At 40.3% G+C, this 16,095-nt stretch overlaps 1 long non-coding RNA gene across 1 annotated transcript; it reads left to right on the forward strand.

Moving 5' to 3' along the window:
• The first annotated feature begins 3,476 nt into the window (after positions 1-3,476).
• Positions 3,477-14,888, forward strand: LOC106482638 (uncharacterized). Its single transcript, XR_001292208.2, has 2 exons — positions 3,477-5,622; positions 14,730-14,888. It is a non-coding gene; the product is annotated as an uncharacterized lncRNA (long non-coding RNA).
• Positions 14,889-16,095: the final 1,207 nt, after the last annotated feature.

The following is a 16,095-nucleotide window of genomic DNA, read 5'->3' on the forward strand; positions in this document are numbered from 1 at the left end:
CACTACTAGGCTTTGATTTAATATTTATAAATAGTAAAATTCATGAAAGGGAAAAGGATTGATCTATGCCTTCAGTCTCACAATGACTGTATACATTGTAAAATCGTAGTGGTTTATGTTCAGATTCACCCATGAACAATGCTGAAATCAAAGAGCCATGTTCCACCCCTGTCAGTGAGCTGGAAACACCACACCACTCTTGTTGCATGTTTACTTCTGCAACCACATGTGGGGGGTTTCAGATTTGCAAAAAGCCTTCTGGAATGAAATCCCACTGTCTTCTGTTCAGATCTCACTCTAAAAACTGACTTCTGCAAACTTACTCTCACATAGGTAAGTTTAAAAACAATTGTGCTAGTATGATCCTTGCTTAGCTTCATCTGAAGTTTGACAAATCTTTAATTAATCAAAAATGGGGATTTTCTGACTATCAAATTCCAAAAGAATAGTAGCACTATGGCCTCCAGTATTTCCCACCTGCTGGTGCAGCTGCTAAGCTCGTTAGCCATATACTGCAGGTATTTTTTGTTGTTGTTAGTTATGTTAGTTATGCTGTTAGTTGATGTGCAATCACACAGGAAACTACCAGGGGCAACAGGAGATCAGACAGGCATTCCACCCACCTATCTTTGTTGCCAAAGGCTCGAGATGGCTTCCACCTTTATCCAACACCGCTAGATGTGGACCTTCTGAATCTCTGGGTGAAAACAGAGAAGATAATCCCACAGCAAGTAGAATTGATCTTAATTTTCCGTGTTTTAATTAGGAGAGAGGTCTCGAGCTGCAGTGATGGCAGCAAGTTCATTCAGCAATAGCAGTGCTGTTAACAGATCTGTGCCATACCTCCTTCAGTGGAAGGATCCCTGTGTTTTACCATGCTCTTTACAAATTCTCTCCTGATGTCAGTAGGTCACACCTTTTTCGTTGCTTGGCAAATGACAGTGGTACTCCTGCTGTCTGTTGTAGCAGTGCAAAGTCAGATATTTAAAAACTATATTTGGGTTGCAACAAATTAAATTAAACTTTCAAATTCATATAGGTAGTTCACAAGATCAGCTTAACATAGTACATAGGTAGATCAATATTTTATATAGACATCTAAATGTTCTGAATATAATTTTCATTGGCACTAAGAAAGCAATGGGTATCTTGATTACGAAGAACACCGGCATCAAGCTTTTACCAACTATTTTTTAAAAATCACAGTAGAAAGTAAGAAAACCCATACCCCATTGCACTGTAGCTTCTAAGTGATTTTTTTTAAATTCAGCACTTTTATGAGCATTTCACTGTATAATTAATAGGAATAGTATCATGAGTTACTGGGATGCACGTAAGGCCTCCATTTCTGTCCCACCTGGGGACAGGTAAACATTACAAAGTAATTTACTCTCTTTTATTTTCTCCTGAGTTAGATGGCAAAGCAAAAATACCCAGGGACATTATTAAGGACTTAATGACAAATGTGATTAACTTCACAGGAAGAAAAAAACACTCTCAAAGTTTTATATTTGAAACATACAAAACATTTATCTTGGTTCTCACCTGGCAAGTTTTCAAAAGGAAGAAAATTAAGATGTCAGTGATGAGCAAGTTGCTTGCCTAACAATTACTTCGTAGCCCAGTAACGATTCTGACAAATACAACACTAGCTAACGTGAGGGAATGGCCATGAGCAGTACTGCGAGCTTTTCTACCCCATGCCTCATTTCAGTGAAATAACAGAAACAGCAAGGGGAGCCCAGCGTTTCATTTGTTGTTCATTTTGCCGCTGCCTTAGTTTGATGAGTGTGGTCAAAGTTAGCACACCTATTAAACTTTTTGGCATCCTAAAATCTAAGACATTCAGAAACTAAATAAAGTCTACTCCCCTTGCAATTCACATTGTTTTAAAAAATTTCCTTTTTTGAATGACAATTCAAATGCCCTAAAATCATTTGGACCCAGTTTCTAAATCAAGTGATAAGTACAAATATAACTAAGATGAAAACGTGGCCTCATTTATATAACAGAAATTGTGAGAAGAGTCTTTAACCACAGCGCATTAGTGAACATTACTATATGAAACAAAGTGTTAGAAAAATAAAATGTGAATGGGCTTTTTTACCTGCATAGATGACAAATTTTTTTTTGATTAATTTACTTTCCTAAGCATAATTAGCTAATTTAGAATTAATACTGATGCCTTAACTAATTAGAAATGGCAGAGGTTCTCATGGTCACAGTGCCTCATCTTGTTTATGTAGAGAAAAATAATTCATACTGTGTTAAATTATGAAACAATTCACCCATGGAGACACTAATTATCATTTAAGAAAACAATCTTTTGATGTTGAGGACATATTTCTGTATCTCCAGCAGGGCTGATAATTGTAACTTCTTGTCAGCGTATGACTAGCTTTAAAACAAAATGACACTAAAACTTCAAACTGCTGATGAAGTAGAGAGCAACTGAGTCCTCATGCATTTCTGTGGGCTCAGGGTCAAGCAGGTGAAAAGAAAAAAAAATAAATAAAGTGACCACAATTCATCTTGGTTTCCTGAAAGCAACTAAAAGGCTGAGATAACCTCTGATGACTATAATTAAATGTGGAAAATTCATATTAGAACACCAGAACAACCTGTGAAAGTAACTGAATACTACATAATGAAATACGATCTGCGGTGGAAACCTATGAACAGGAGGCAAGTTTAAAAAAAGAGTTCTTTGAGAACAATATTGGTTTGCCAGTTTCAGTGTAAGCAGCAAATTTAAGAACCCTCTCCTTCCAAATCTCTAAAAAAGTTCAGTAAGTCCTGAATAAGTGTTTGAATACTTTGCATACTGCCTGTCTTTAGTTCATTTGGTTCCAGTATCTAATCTTGCAAGTTCTAATAAATGCAGTATTTTGATAGGATTAGAATATTCAGCTTCTGGAGATTACAAGACAGAAAATAAATGCTTGATATCTTGTAAAAAATTAATCACATATTTCATATTGGGAATGGGCTGTCAGAGACGTGAAGCCTCTTCTACCATCTCTGTTTGCAGGGTCAATGTCCTATGTTCACTCTTATTCAGTGTCTGTGTTCATACCTCAACATAGCAACTCATTTTCAAGTCTGTGGTTTTCCAGATATTATCTTCAAGTAGCTGGGTTTTATTCTGCTATGAGAACAAATAATTTGAGATGCATCTAACATAAGCAAATATACAAAGCATTAAAAACTAAAGATTTCACTGCTTAAAAATTCACAGTTCCTCAATCTATCTATGTCATTGTACAAGCCATTGAAGACCAATGCATCATTGTTTCAGCTAATCTTAATGCTGTGGATAAGCTTGCTTCTTTAATGCTCTCATTAAATCTTCTTTTCAACTGCCACTTGAACACAGTAATATCCTTTAAAGTAAGTGAAACATTTACACATATATTAGTTACCAGAAAGCTTGCTTGCCAAAGAAACCCTGACATTGCCTATTACCTAATGAAACACATGCTTATGTGGTAGAAATATCAGTTTGCATTAGGAAAATTATAGAGGGGGAATTTCCACTTCAATAATATTCTGCAGTTACTAGGAACTTCTTTCTCTATCTACTCTAACCTGATATACGAGACATCACATCATAAGCAGGTACGGGAATGCAGAGCCAGGAATCAGGGAAGTGTGCGGTTTAGTTTGCCACTGTGCCGTCTCGGTTGCCATGAATCACAGCCCAAATACGTAACATCCAGCAGAGGGGCACGTTTCTTTGGCAAATATGAGAGATCTCCTAAAAGAGAGTTAATACAATAAATCATTTTTTGACCAGGCATGTAAGACTCCACTGCTACAGCTCCATAAACCCAGAAGGCAAGCGGACACATGGCAACTTCCACATCCACCATGTTTAAATTTGTTCCACTGGGATCTTAAAAGGACAATAGATGTTATTTGCTCCATGCAACTAACAACAGTGTTACAACAAAGAGGTCCTGAAGAAAAAAGATTTATAGGTTGGGGGGGGAATGTTTTTTGATTATCTGTTTTATCAATTAAAACCATTTCTTACTATTACAGAGCAAGGACACACTAGTAGTTTGCACCGTAATCCAATTCTAATCCCATTCTCCCTAACATAAAGGAGTTTTATTAATTGTTTGTTACTCAGTCATCCGAAGGTTAGGAAATTCCAATCTGATAAATGTGGCCACAGTGCTCTTGGACATATTTCCATTGGAAGACACTCTAAAAACTGGGGGAAAAAACATACAGTAGAGAAAAAGCATTAGAGCAGAACACTAAATTAGTCTTCTGTCTAAATAAAATAGAACTCCAATGCAGCAGATACAGAAAGAGGGGGGAAAAAGCAGAAATAAAGCAACAGAGACAAACCAAAAGCTTTTCAAGCCACAAGAAAAACATACCCAGTGCTTCTCTTAAGAAGAAAAAAAAAAAAAAAAAAAAAAAAAATCTCAACTCAGAAAGCCATTCCTTTTTTTTTAATTGACATTTTCATTTGTTTTTCTAGAAGTAATTTCCTCCTTTAGCACTTTGTCAAATGCAGATAGTTTAGTACATTTCTACTAATAACCAGCTATTTTTCCTCTAGGAGACCCATTACAGCCTCATCCTATTTAAATTATAGTGTTGTTATGTCAGTTTTGGATAGCCAGCAATTCAGACACCCATCCTCTATATATATCCCAGTCCTTCTTGAACCTTGTTTAGAAAGGTATAACAATGTTAAAAATATAATGTCACCTTTTAAATGAACTACTAATGGCATCATCTGTGTATATTCAAGGTTTCCTCTCCCACTTCCATACAAAAAAGGCACAAAGAGATAGAAAGATACTCCACACTGCTGTAATGGACCAGGACCACTAGTCCTACGTTATGGCTACTTGCCTATCCAGAAACTTTCTGAGCAGTCATTGTGTCAACACCACACTGACTATGAAACCAACGGCTCGTGTTTGTTTGGATACAAAGAAAGATAGATAGTATTACCACAGAAGAACATGGTTAGAGAGCCAGCACACTACACACACTGAAGCCAACAGCAGGAGAACAGCAGACAGCACATGAAGACAGCAATCAATCTTCTACCTTTTTTAAAAAGCCTTGGTTGTGAGCAGAACTTGGTCTTATCTTTTTATTCCAAGTCTTGGGCTGTCACAATCCATGAGGAAGAAATGGATGTTCCAGTCTGGTCATTTAGATTACTTCCATGAACAACAGTGAGACCTACAGCAGGTAATTCATCTTAGCCTGAAACTGCTGTGCAAGCTTGAGAAGCAGCTGCCCCTGAAGGTGCTTCCACTGACTCCTGCAAGAATCTAGGTGGTTCATTTAGACAAGATTCCTAACCTTCATCTGAGGTTAGGCTAATACTGGAGGGAACAATGTCGACCTCCACGCACACCTAGCTCCTACTCTTCAAAGGTGGAAGGCCAAGGAATGGTCCAGAAGCTACTGGGAATTGGAAGGGGCTGCATCTGATTCTGAATCATGAAAATCCTTTTTACAAGAAGGCAGTGCAGCCATGAAGGCTACATGCTGTGAATATAGGGAGCAGCCATGCTCCAGGTGGTGTGGACAATCACTTAAAAAGAAAGGAAGAGTCTCTTGCGTGCAGATGTTACAGCTGCTAAGGTGAGTGAAAGATTGTGTGACAGTTTCAAAAATGTAGTGCATTAATTTGCATATCTGTAATTAATGCTTATGCAACTGTAAGCTTCTATTTCAAATACTGGGCAGATTTGCTACTGATGAAAGGTATCATCCTGAATTACTGAAAAGCATCCTTTAAATCTGGCAGCAGAGAGGCTAGCTTTTTTCTCATGCACTCCTTTGTTAACATTCCTCAGCCTTGACCAGAGCAGATATATTTCCATGTGAGACACTCAAGTTTGCTGGTTTGCTCCTCAAAACACTTCTGAAGGATTAGATCCTTTTTATTTATGTTGAAAGTGCCTCACTTCCTTACCCACTAATGACCCTTCCAAAATGGCTACGGTTTGACTCAAATGACTGCAATATTTACTTTAATCATCTCTTCCTCTTACTATTGTTCTCAATATTAACCAGAGTTTGTATTACCATTTCCACCACTTGCTATTCCTCAGGGAACAGACACTTTTGCTAAGGCAACAAAATAAACTCATTCTAAAAAGAATCAACATATCCTGCCAGTGCGGGGGATGGATAAGAGGAGGAGGAGACAGACTTTTCAAGTTAACGACTGGCTGTGCCGCTGGTGTTGGCAACAGGGTTTTGGTTTCTATGACCATGGGACCCTGTTTGAAGATCGACAACTACTAGGGAGAGATGGGATCCACCTCACGAAGCAGGGCACACAGGTCTTTGCCAACAGGGTGGCCAACCTGGTAAGGAGGGCTTTAAACTAGGAAAGACGGGGGAAGGGGAGAGTTATAGTGCCAGGGTAGTTGGCAAAAGACAGCTCAAGTCAGGATGCCTCCAGCAGATGAAAGCAGCCAGGGAAGTATGCATGGGATGTGGCTATGGAGGATCCTCTTTTACCCCTCCTGGGAAACCTACATGCTCGATCACCTCTCTGAAATGCCTGTACACCAATGCACGCAGCATGGGGAACAAACAGGAAGAACTAGAGATGTGTGTGCGGTCGCAGGGCCATGATCTCATTGCCATTACAGAGACATGGTGGGATAGCTCGCATGACTGGAGTGCTGCCATGGATGGCTACGCACTTTTTAGGAAAGACAGGCCAGGAAAGCGAGGTGGTGGAGTTGCTCTTTAAGTGAGAGAGCAACTGGAATGTATTGAGCTGTGCCTAGGGGTGGATGAAGAGCGAGTCGAGAGCTTATGGGTAAGGATTAAAGGGCAGGCTAGCATGGGTGACACTGTTGTGGGTGTTTACTACAGGCCACCTGATCAGGAAGAGGAAGTTGATGAGGCCTTCTACAGACAGCTGGAAGTAGCCTCACGATCCCAGGCCCTGGTTCTCATGGAGGACTTCAACCACCCTGATATCTGCTGGAAAGACAACACAGCTAGGCACAAACAGTCCTGGAGGTTCCTGCAGAGCAGTGATGATAACTTTTTGACACAGGTGGTGGAGGAGCCAACAAGGAGAGGTGTGCTGCTGGACCTCGTACTAACAAACAAAGAAGGACTGGTGGAAGATGTGAAAGTCGGGGGCAGCCTTGGCTGCAGTGACCATGATATGGTGGAGTTGAGGATCCTGCGAGGAGGAAGCAGGGTAATAAGTAGGATCGCAACCCTGGACTTCAGGAGAGCAAACTTTGGCCTCTTCAGGGACTTACTTGGAGGAATCCCATGGGTTAGGACCCTAGAAGGAGGGGGGGTCCAAGAGAATTGGTTAATATTCAAGTATCACTTCCTCCAAGCTCAAGATCGGTGCATCCCTATGAGTAAGAAGTCAAGCAAAGGGGGCAGGAGACCTGCACGGATGAGCAAGGAGCTCTTGGCAAAACTCAACCAGAAAAAGGAAGTATACAGAAAGTGGAAAGGGGGACAGGCCACTTGGGAGGAATATAGGAGTGTTGTCAGAGTATGCAGGGATGCGACGAGGAAGGCTAAGGCCCGTTTGGAATTAAATCTGGCTAGAGATGTCAAGGACAGCAAGAAGGGCTTCTTCAAATACATCAGTAGCAAAAGGAAGACTAGGGAAAATGCAGGCCCGCTGCTGAATGGGGTGGGTGCCCTGGTGACAAAGGATGCAGAGAAGGCAGAGTTACTGAATGCCTTCTTTGCTTCAGTCTTTACTGCTCAGGCCAGCCCTCAGGAACCCCAGACCCTGGGGGCAAGAGAAAAAGTCTGGAGAAAGGAAGACTTTCCCTTGGTGGAGGAGGATCAGGTTAGAGATCATTTAGGCAAACCTGACACACACAAATCCATGGGCCCTGATGGGATGCACCCAAGAGTGCTGAGGGAGCTGATGGATGTTATTGCTAAACCTCTCTCCATCATCTTTGAAAGGTCATGGAGAACAGGAGAGGTGCCTGAAGACTGGAAGAAAGCCAACGTCACCCCAGTCTTCAAAAAGGGCAAGAAGGAGGACCCAGGGAACTACAGGCCAGTCAGCCTCACCTCCATCCTTGGAAAGGTGATGGAGCAGCTCATCCTGGAAGCCATCTCCAAGCATGTGGAGGAAAAGAAGGTGATCAGGAGTAGTCAGCATGGCTTCACCAAGGGGAAATCATGCCTAACCAATCTGATAGTCTTCTATGATGGAATGACTGGCTCAGTAGATGAGGGGAGAGCAGTGGATGTTGTCTACCTTGACTTCAGTAAGGCTTCTGACACTGTCTCCCATAACATCCTCATAGGGAAGCTCAGGAAGTGTGGGCTAGATGAGTGGACAGGGAGGTGGATTGAGAACTGGCTGAATGGCAGAGCTCAGAGAGTTGTGATCAGCGGCGCAGAGTCTAGTTGGAGGCCTGTAGCTAGCGGTGTCCCCCAGGGGTCAGTACTGGGTCGTCTTGTTCAACTTCTTCATCAATGACCTGGATGAAGGAACAGAGTGCACCCTCAGCAAGTTTGCTGACGATACAAAACTGGGAGGAGTGGCTGATACTTCAGAAGGCTGTGCTGCCATTCAGAGAGACCTGGACAGGCTGGAGAGGTGGGTGGAGAGGAACCTCATGAAGTTCAACAAAGGCAAGTGCAGGGTCCTGCACCTGGGGAGGAATAACCCCAGTCACCAGTACAGGTTGAGGGTTGACCTGCTGGAAAGCAGCTCTGCAGAGAAGGACCTGGGAGTGCTGGTGGACACCAAGTTAAGCATGAGGCAGCAATGTGCCCTTGTGGCCAAGAAGGCCAATGGTATCCTGGGGTGCATCAGGAAGAGTGCTGCCAGCAGGTCGAGGGAGGTGATCCTCCCCCTCTACTCAGCCCTGGTGAGGCCCCATCTGGAGTACTGCATCCAGTTCTGGGCTCCCCAGTACAAGAGGGATGTGGCACTACTGGAGCAAGTCCAGCGAAGGGCCACAAAGATGATTAGGGGACTGGAGCATCTCTCTTATGAGGAAAGGCTGAGAGAGCTTGGCCTGTTTAGCTTGGAGAAGAGAAGGCTGAGAGGAGATCTTATCAACGTGTACAAGTATCTGAAGGGAGGGTGTTGAGAGGATGGGACCAGACTCTTTTCAGTGGTGCCCAGCGACAGGACATGAGGCAACGGGCAAAAACTGAAACACAGACAATTCCATCTGAACATGAGGAAATACTTTTTCACTGTGAGGGTGACAGAGCACTGGAACAGGCTGCCCAGAGAGGTTGTGGAGTCTCCTTCTCTGGAGATATTCAAAACACCCCTGGACACAATCCTGTGCAACGTGCTCTAGGTGACCCTGCTTGATCAGGGGGGTTGGACTAGATGATCTCCAGAGGTCCCTTCCAACCTCAGCGATTCTGTGATTCTGCGATATCAGAAATAGGAAAATAAAAGAAAATAAGCCAAAACCCATACCCAGACTACACCTCAAGCTATGAACTCTAACTACTCTGGTTGTTCAAGTTGTTCAGGTCATTTTTGGTAGGAAAAAAAAAAATCACAAATTACTGATGGGAATCTTAAACTGTTCAAAACAATTACAGGTTCAGGCTTGTTTGCACCTAACATTCCCAGGTTATCTTGGGTCTATCAAAGGCAAAAGAATGCCCAAAACTTGAGCTTCTAGAACAGCTCTGCACACCCCAAAGAGGAAGAGGCCTTCTTAGGAAGCAGGCCTTCTACTGCTTGCAGAAATTCACCCCAGAATTTGGGAAATAAAATCAGGCGAGATATGGATTTGGCTTTAAAAATATTTTTTCACATCTAATATTTTCATTTCATGTTCTGAAACAAAACCAAATTACACAGCAACACAAAGGTGTTCTTAGCCATTCATCCTTGCTCTGTACTGACAGAAAATGCTGTTACATGCAAGTAGGATAATTAAAGCTCAAGTGCAGTCACAGATGCAATTATACTCAACACGATAATCTAATAAGCATCCAAACGCTTGTTACTGGGCCTGGTATCTTTCCTGTCTCTGGAGTCTAAACAATCTCAGCACTGTTACTTGGCTTGGGATGTCTTTGGAACAAAAGCACTTCCTTCCTCCCATACACAAACGTACCTTTTCCCAGAACATCACCTATGTGGAGACTGTAGCAGTAGCTCTATCCTTAGGAAGCATGCGATAGGGACACGTGCATATATGTGTACTGTCAGAATTTGCACAGAAATCTGGAGCACCATGCATTTAACCCATTCTGAGCAGCACAACAACTGACTAAAAATATCCCCAGTTCCTCACTATGAACACTCTCTGATTGGAATTTATCAAGAATCCTCCGCTTGCAGTTCTCAACTTCCCCTGAAGCACCCCAGGTTACCCAACTTCCCCTGCCCTTCATTGGTCTAGCAATTAAATCACACCCACTCTCCCTTATGTGAGAGACATGAACAGAGATGTGATAGGAAGACTTCCCTGGCATATCCCACTCCCTTCTCCTCTTCTTTCCCCAATTTTTCCAAGTTGAAGAGAGGAGTCCCCATTCCCACCAGGTCTCATTCCAGCTCCCCATCACAAGAGGAGCAGGATAGGAGCTGATATAAATACTAAACACATACACCATACATTGTGTGGGAATCTCCTAACTTTGTTTTCTCCTCTCTTTCTCTACCACCATCTCCTTTCAAGCCTCCCATGCCTGTGGGCTTATTTCATATTTATACATTAAATCCAAGATAGGATGAGTGAGACTCAGTAAGACTAGTGTAGAAGTCAACAGGCCAGGGCTTGAGCTCTTTCCTTGTGGAGTTAGCTTCCATCTAGCAGGCTGTGAACTGCAAGAACTGGTAAAGAACATATGGACAAGGGGAGCAGATGAAACTGAGCTATTACCTGCTACTGGCTACCTTCCTCCAGCTGGAAGTGGGCACCATCCCCTTCTCGGTGGCACTCTTCAGGTGCAGAGGCTGCTTCAGAAGGCTATCTCACCAGTTCTCTGGTGGTGAGTGGCCAGACCTGCTCTATGCCATTTGTCAAACATGGATCCTCACAGCAAGAGGAGGCAATTTTCAAGATTAAGCAATTTTCACTGTAACAACTACATGAACACTGGTTAATATTGCACATATCATACAGGTATTTTCCCCAACTGCCCTGGTGTTCAGTATGTTCAAACCAGAGCAGAATATCTTCTTATAGTTCCATGTATCCCACTGTACCCTTTTTAAGCATACTTTGTTCAGAATGTAGATTTTTACATTCTCCTTTGAGGAGTTTTAAAATACCACCAAAAATGGTGATAAGGAAGAGATCTATCCTGCGCTAAAAATATGACTTTTTCTCAGTAGACTGCTTCATCCCAGTAATGATCAGATTTTCAATCATTTTTTCAAGACAGCAAGGGAAAAAGAGAAAAAGAACAGAGAACCCTATCTGTTACTGTGACCAAATTTGCAAGTTGAAATAGGCTGATTATTGTTTAGAGAATAGGATTCACTGTGTAGCAATTTAACCCAGAAAATAAATGCATATTCAAAATTCAATTGATTTAGAAACATAAATGCCTCCAACCTTCCCGATCAAAGGATGTTCCTTATTCCCTTCATTTGGAACACTGCCACAATAGGATAACTGCGAAGAAATATTATGATGTAAATGATATTTCTCACCCTTGTTTTTAACAGAATTTTGTTTGCTGTGGATAAATACAGGAGGTAGTATTTTCAGTGTGGGTGAGTTAAAATTAATTCTCAGTTTTACTGCCTGCACTTTTTATACACATTAGTTTGCACTGAAATCACACTTCAAGAGAAACTAACAATTTGACAAAAATAGAGAAACATGGGTACATATCAAAGGGAAGATTCTAAACAGATCATAAGAGTGATGGGGCCATGTTCAAATTCACCTAGCAATAAGCTTTTTATTGAAAGAGTTTTTACAAAAATATTTGTTTCACTGCTCTTCTTACCTGTGCATTAGGCCGTACAGAAGCTTCCTGATTTTTTTGAAAAAGCTTATAGTGTTAGATTATTTCCAAGCCCTCTATTATCAATGCAGATATCTAAGGCCTCTCCTTATCCTCCTAAGAAATAATGCAATCCTAATTTATTTCTCATTAAATATGCATTCTACCACTAATCAGCTAAAAGTATTTTACTTGAAGCCTCTGAAGTTTATTTTAAGTCTTCAACATTTTAATTGCTTTGCTTTGCCCTTGGGTTCCTAGAAATTAAATATAAACACAAAACTTCCTGTAGAAGTAAAATATAACCCATGAAATTTCCATACTCTTAGACAACATTATAGCAATGCAAATTTAAGCATTTACATTTATGGCTTACTGTTTCCAGTCCTCTCCTTCTTCTTCTCTCCCCTCCTTTTTTAAGCAGTAAAGTAATAATTTTATTTTTCCCCTTGTTGACCTCAAATATTGGTTGCAACTGCTATGCTTCAGGACATTTAACCACTTCCTAGCTTTTGAGTATGCCTCAATTTTCCCCATACATCCATACATCCATACAATCATACACTCTGTGAAAGAAATCCAGTTGCTCAGGCCATAAGTGTACTGGATATGCCCTGGTTAGGGCAATCTGGAAAATCACAGTCCCAGCACCTCAGGGAGATTGGTATCTGCTGTGCTACACAGACATGGTCTAAATTAATTGCAAAGAATGACATTAAATTATTCAAGGTCCCTTTTATCTTCCTTACACATATTCATCAGGATTAAGTCTTGTTGCTATTCTATGTTTTGCAAGTGTAGGAAGGATATTTTTTAAGGAATTTGATTATGCAACCCCCACACTGAGGTATTCAAAGACATTCAGGGATAATATGAACTTACCACCATTTGGAAGTTTCAGCTGTAAGGAAAGTTGGCACTGCAGGCTTTGGGATTTTCTGTACAGAAGCGTTATTTCAGTGTTTCCCACAATCCTAGAAGGCAAAAGCCACTTAACTTTGGGACAAAGACTGCAGTCAAGGCCTTAGAAATCTCACAGTTACACGAAGACCTGCCGATTAGCATTCCCAGTTTTAATTAAATCTGGTGTAGATGCTGCCCTTGGGGACTGAAACATAGTGAAGATACTGTTCTGAAATTAGGACATAGCCTGACAGAGCCCTAGCACATACAGAAAATTGTAGCTGGCTGTAAACCAGAGAACATAGTCAAGACAGACTCAGAGATCTGTCAGAGATTCAGACTCTGGATCTATAATGAAATCTCAGTTAAACACAACTGTAATGCAGAGGATAGAAGTTGACTTCATTTTTCTAGGTGAAGTTACTAGCCAGTATCTGAGTTGGCTGGTTCCTTTAGCAGGAATAAGTGATTACTCAAGCCAAGTATTTCTTTGGTGGAAAACTGTCTATTTACAATGCAACAATCTTAATTTCTCTGGGGGAGCTAATCCGTTGCCTTACTACTGATGACTTCTCTCACTCTCCACTGGCTCTCTTCACTTACTGCCTCACACCTGAGCAAAAATAGAGCTTCAAGCACACACTCAGTGCAAACCTTCATGTTGTGGATACAGCATAGATTCTAACTGATCTTCCACTCAGCTCACTAGTGTCTTCTTACTGCTTCAACTATCAATACACAAAGGATATTTAATTATTCCTCCAGTTAACCCTGAATAAATTTTCTTAAGCAATGTCTGCTAACGAGACAGAGATCAAACTGATGCTTGGTGACAGCACTCAAAAATTTTCAGCGTAATGCTAGAAATGAAATGCCATAGTTCACTCATAATAATAATGTTAGTAGACAGTTATGATATATTTTAAACACACCACAGACTTGCTGAATATGACTGCTTATTATGAAATAATAAAAATTTAAAGGGAATGTTTTGGCAAATAAGATCAAATTTTCATTTTAATGAATAAGGCATCTTTAATTTAATTGAATTTAAGAGAATTAAATCTCTTCTTATTGTGAAACCTTGAGAAGGTACCTACAGTTGTACCCCAATGAGGAAAACAACAGTTCTGGAAGTGTCATTAAGTATACAACATCTTTAATGTAAGAGTTAATTAATGACAAGGTCCGTTTCTTACCTTTTGAACTTACAGCCTTATAGGTTGAGAGAAAAAATGGCAATTTTCTTTTAAAGTTCTTTATATACATTTAACAAGCAGAAGATGAATTGCTGCAATTTACTTTGATCTCACATAGCTGTTTCTGGGGTGTCTCAAAACACTCTTTTATATTTTTTCTCAGGCGTTTATCTCTTTTTCCTTCTTATATTAATGTTAAGGGCAAGCTGTAGAAATATTACTTTGCAAGAAGGTTCTTTATTAGTAGTACAGGGATGCATGTATTTGCAGAAAACACACAATATTCACCGACCAGTCAGCCCACCTATGGCATTACACGAGCCATCTTCTCTGTAGAATACTGGAGCAGCCTGATACGTTACAAGGCCACAAGACAGGGTTTACCCAAACCAATCATAACCATTTCTTTTCTTAACAAAATGCATGTTAGTGTTTGCCGGGGGGGGAGTCTGCTTCATTGTGAAGTCTCTCAGTTAGCAAAAATTGTCAAGGTAAAAGAGAAAAAACACATCTGAGATCTGCATTTCTTAACACAGTAAAAAGCTAAAAAGTATTGAGTGCATCCATCAGTACCATTTACTTCTCAGCTGGGGAGCTCAGACAACCTATTCGTCAATGTTTATGCTCATTTTTGACTCACTACTTTAATGTTACCAGAAAACTAAATTATGTCCACTGTTTCCACTGCAGGAACTCAAAAGGGCCTCCAGCTGTGTGTAGGATTCTTTACAGTAAGAGACACTGAAGCATTACAGAGGGAAGAGGATATGCTGAGTTTCCAGGAGGTTCTCACTCTGAATTCAGACAGAATGGTGTCAACTTAGTTTCAATAAAATTATTTTAAATTAATGCTTACGTCCAGAACCAGTCTGTGGAATTTTTCATCCAGCTCTTCATGTTCAGACACTTAGGGAAGGAAGAAGAAAGGATAGTCTGGTCAATTTTTTTCATAGACTGAACTTTCCTTGACTGAACTTTCCCTGAAAACTAGTACCAGGACATCAAGTAATGTACTGAGTGTTCAAGTGTGTTGCACCTTTTTATCACCTCAACCCTGAGTAGCTCATATTTCAGTGATTAGTACTGAATAAGACATGTGAGTATTGTATTTTAATGCACTTAGAAGTCTTGATAAAAATAACCATTTATCAAAGAAAGCTTTTTAATAAAAACGCCTTATGAATTTGAATAGTCTTACAGCTTTTGCAAAGTAGAGCCAAGTTTCACTCAAATTAAGATTTTAAAAGCCTTCAGAAATACTGTTCAAAAACATTTTGATGTGCTGGAATTGTTAGCCACTAAGTGACATCAAAGGAGTCTTAAAATCTTAGTAATCCTCCAAAATATCCTAATTTGATTACTTGACCTTGTATCAAACTGTTTGGAAGAGCTGTATTCAGAAATGTCAGCTTGTCATCATCTCGGTTCCTGGACATTAAATTTCATCAAGCACTGTGTAAAAGTAGCAAAGGTACTGGGAAAATTTACTGCCTAATTTTTAGCAGCAACCAAAATATGTGGAAGTGATTTTATTTTCTTAGCCTACTTATAAATTAGGATATTACTACTCTGAACTACAGCCAATCAAATGCTATATGAATATTTTATTGAACACATTTCATAACATATTTTGGATAAATTGCTGAATAAATTATTCATAGTGTCTTACATAAAGAGCAACACTAATTCACTTCAGACTGAAGCTGATATATTCTTCAAATAATCATATTATGAATTTTAAGGTAACAACTAATTCACTAAAGCATTTAAAATAATTTTCACCTAGATTTGGTCAGAAACTAAGACTGCTTCCTTTACCCTATAGTTATGTTATGAGGCACCACCATCTTCCGAGATATATTATTTGGCTGACAAGAAGCTAAGCTGCTAGTTTTTATTAAGAGCAGGACCCATACAAACAGCAGGAATTTTTTTAAATCTAAGATGAAAATACTGCTTCCAGGAAAAAAAAAATTTGTTCCTCAATATTTGCCTATTTCACCCAAAGTTTTCACCTATGGTGCTATTAAGTATCAGGTGAGATAATAAGGAATGG

The sequence above is a fragment of the Apteryx mantelli genome, chromosome 16 (genome assembly GCF_036417845.1).
Source record: "Apteryx mantelli isolate bAptMan1 chromosome 16, bAptMan1.hap1, whole genome shotgun sequence".
NCBI classification, from domain to species: domain Eukaryota; kingdom Metazoa; phylum Chordata; class Aves; order Apterygiformes; family Apterygidae; genus Apteryx; species Apteryx mantelli.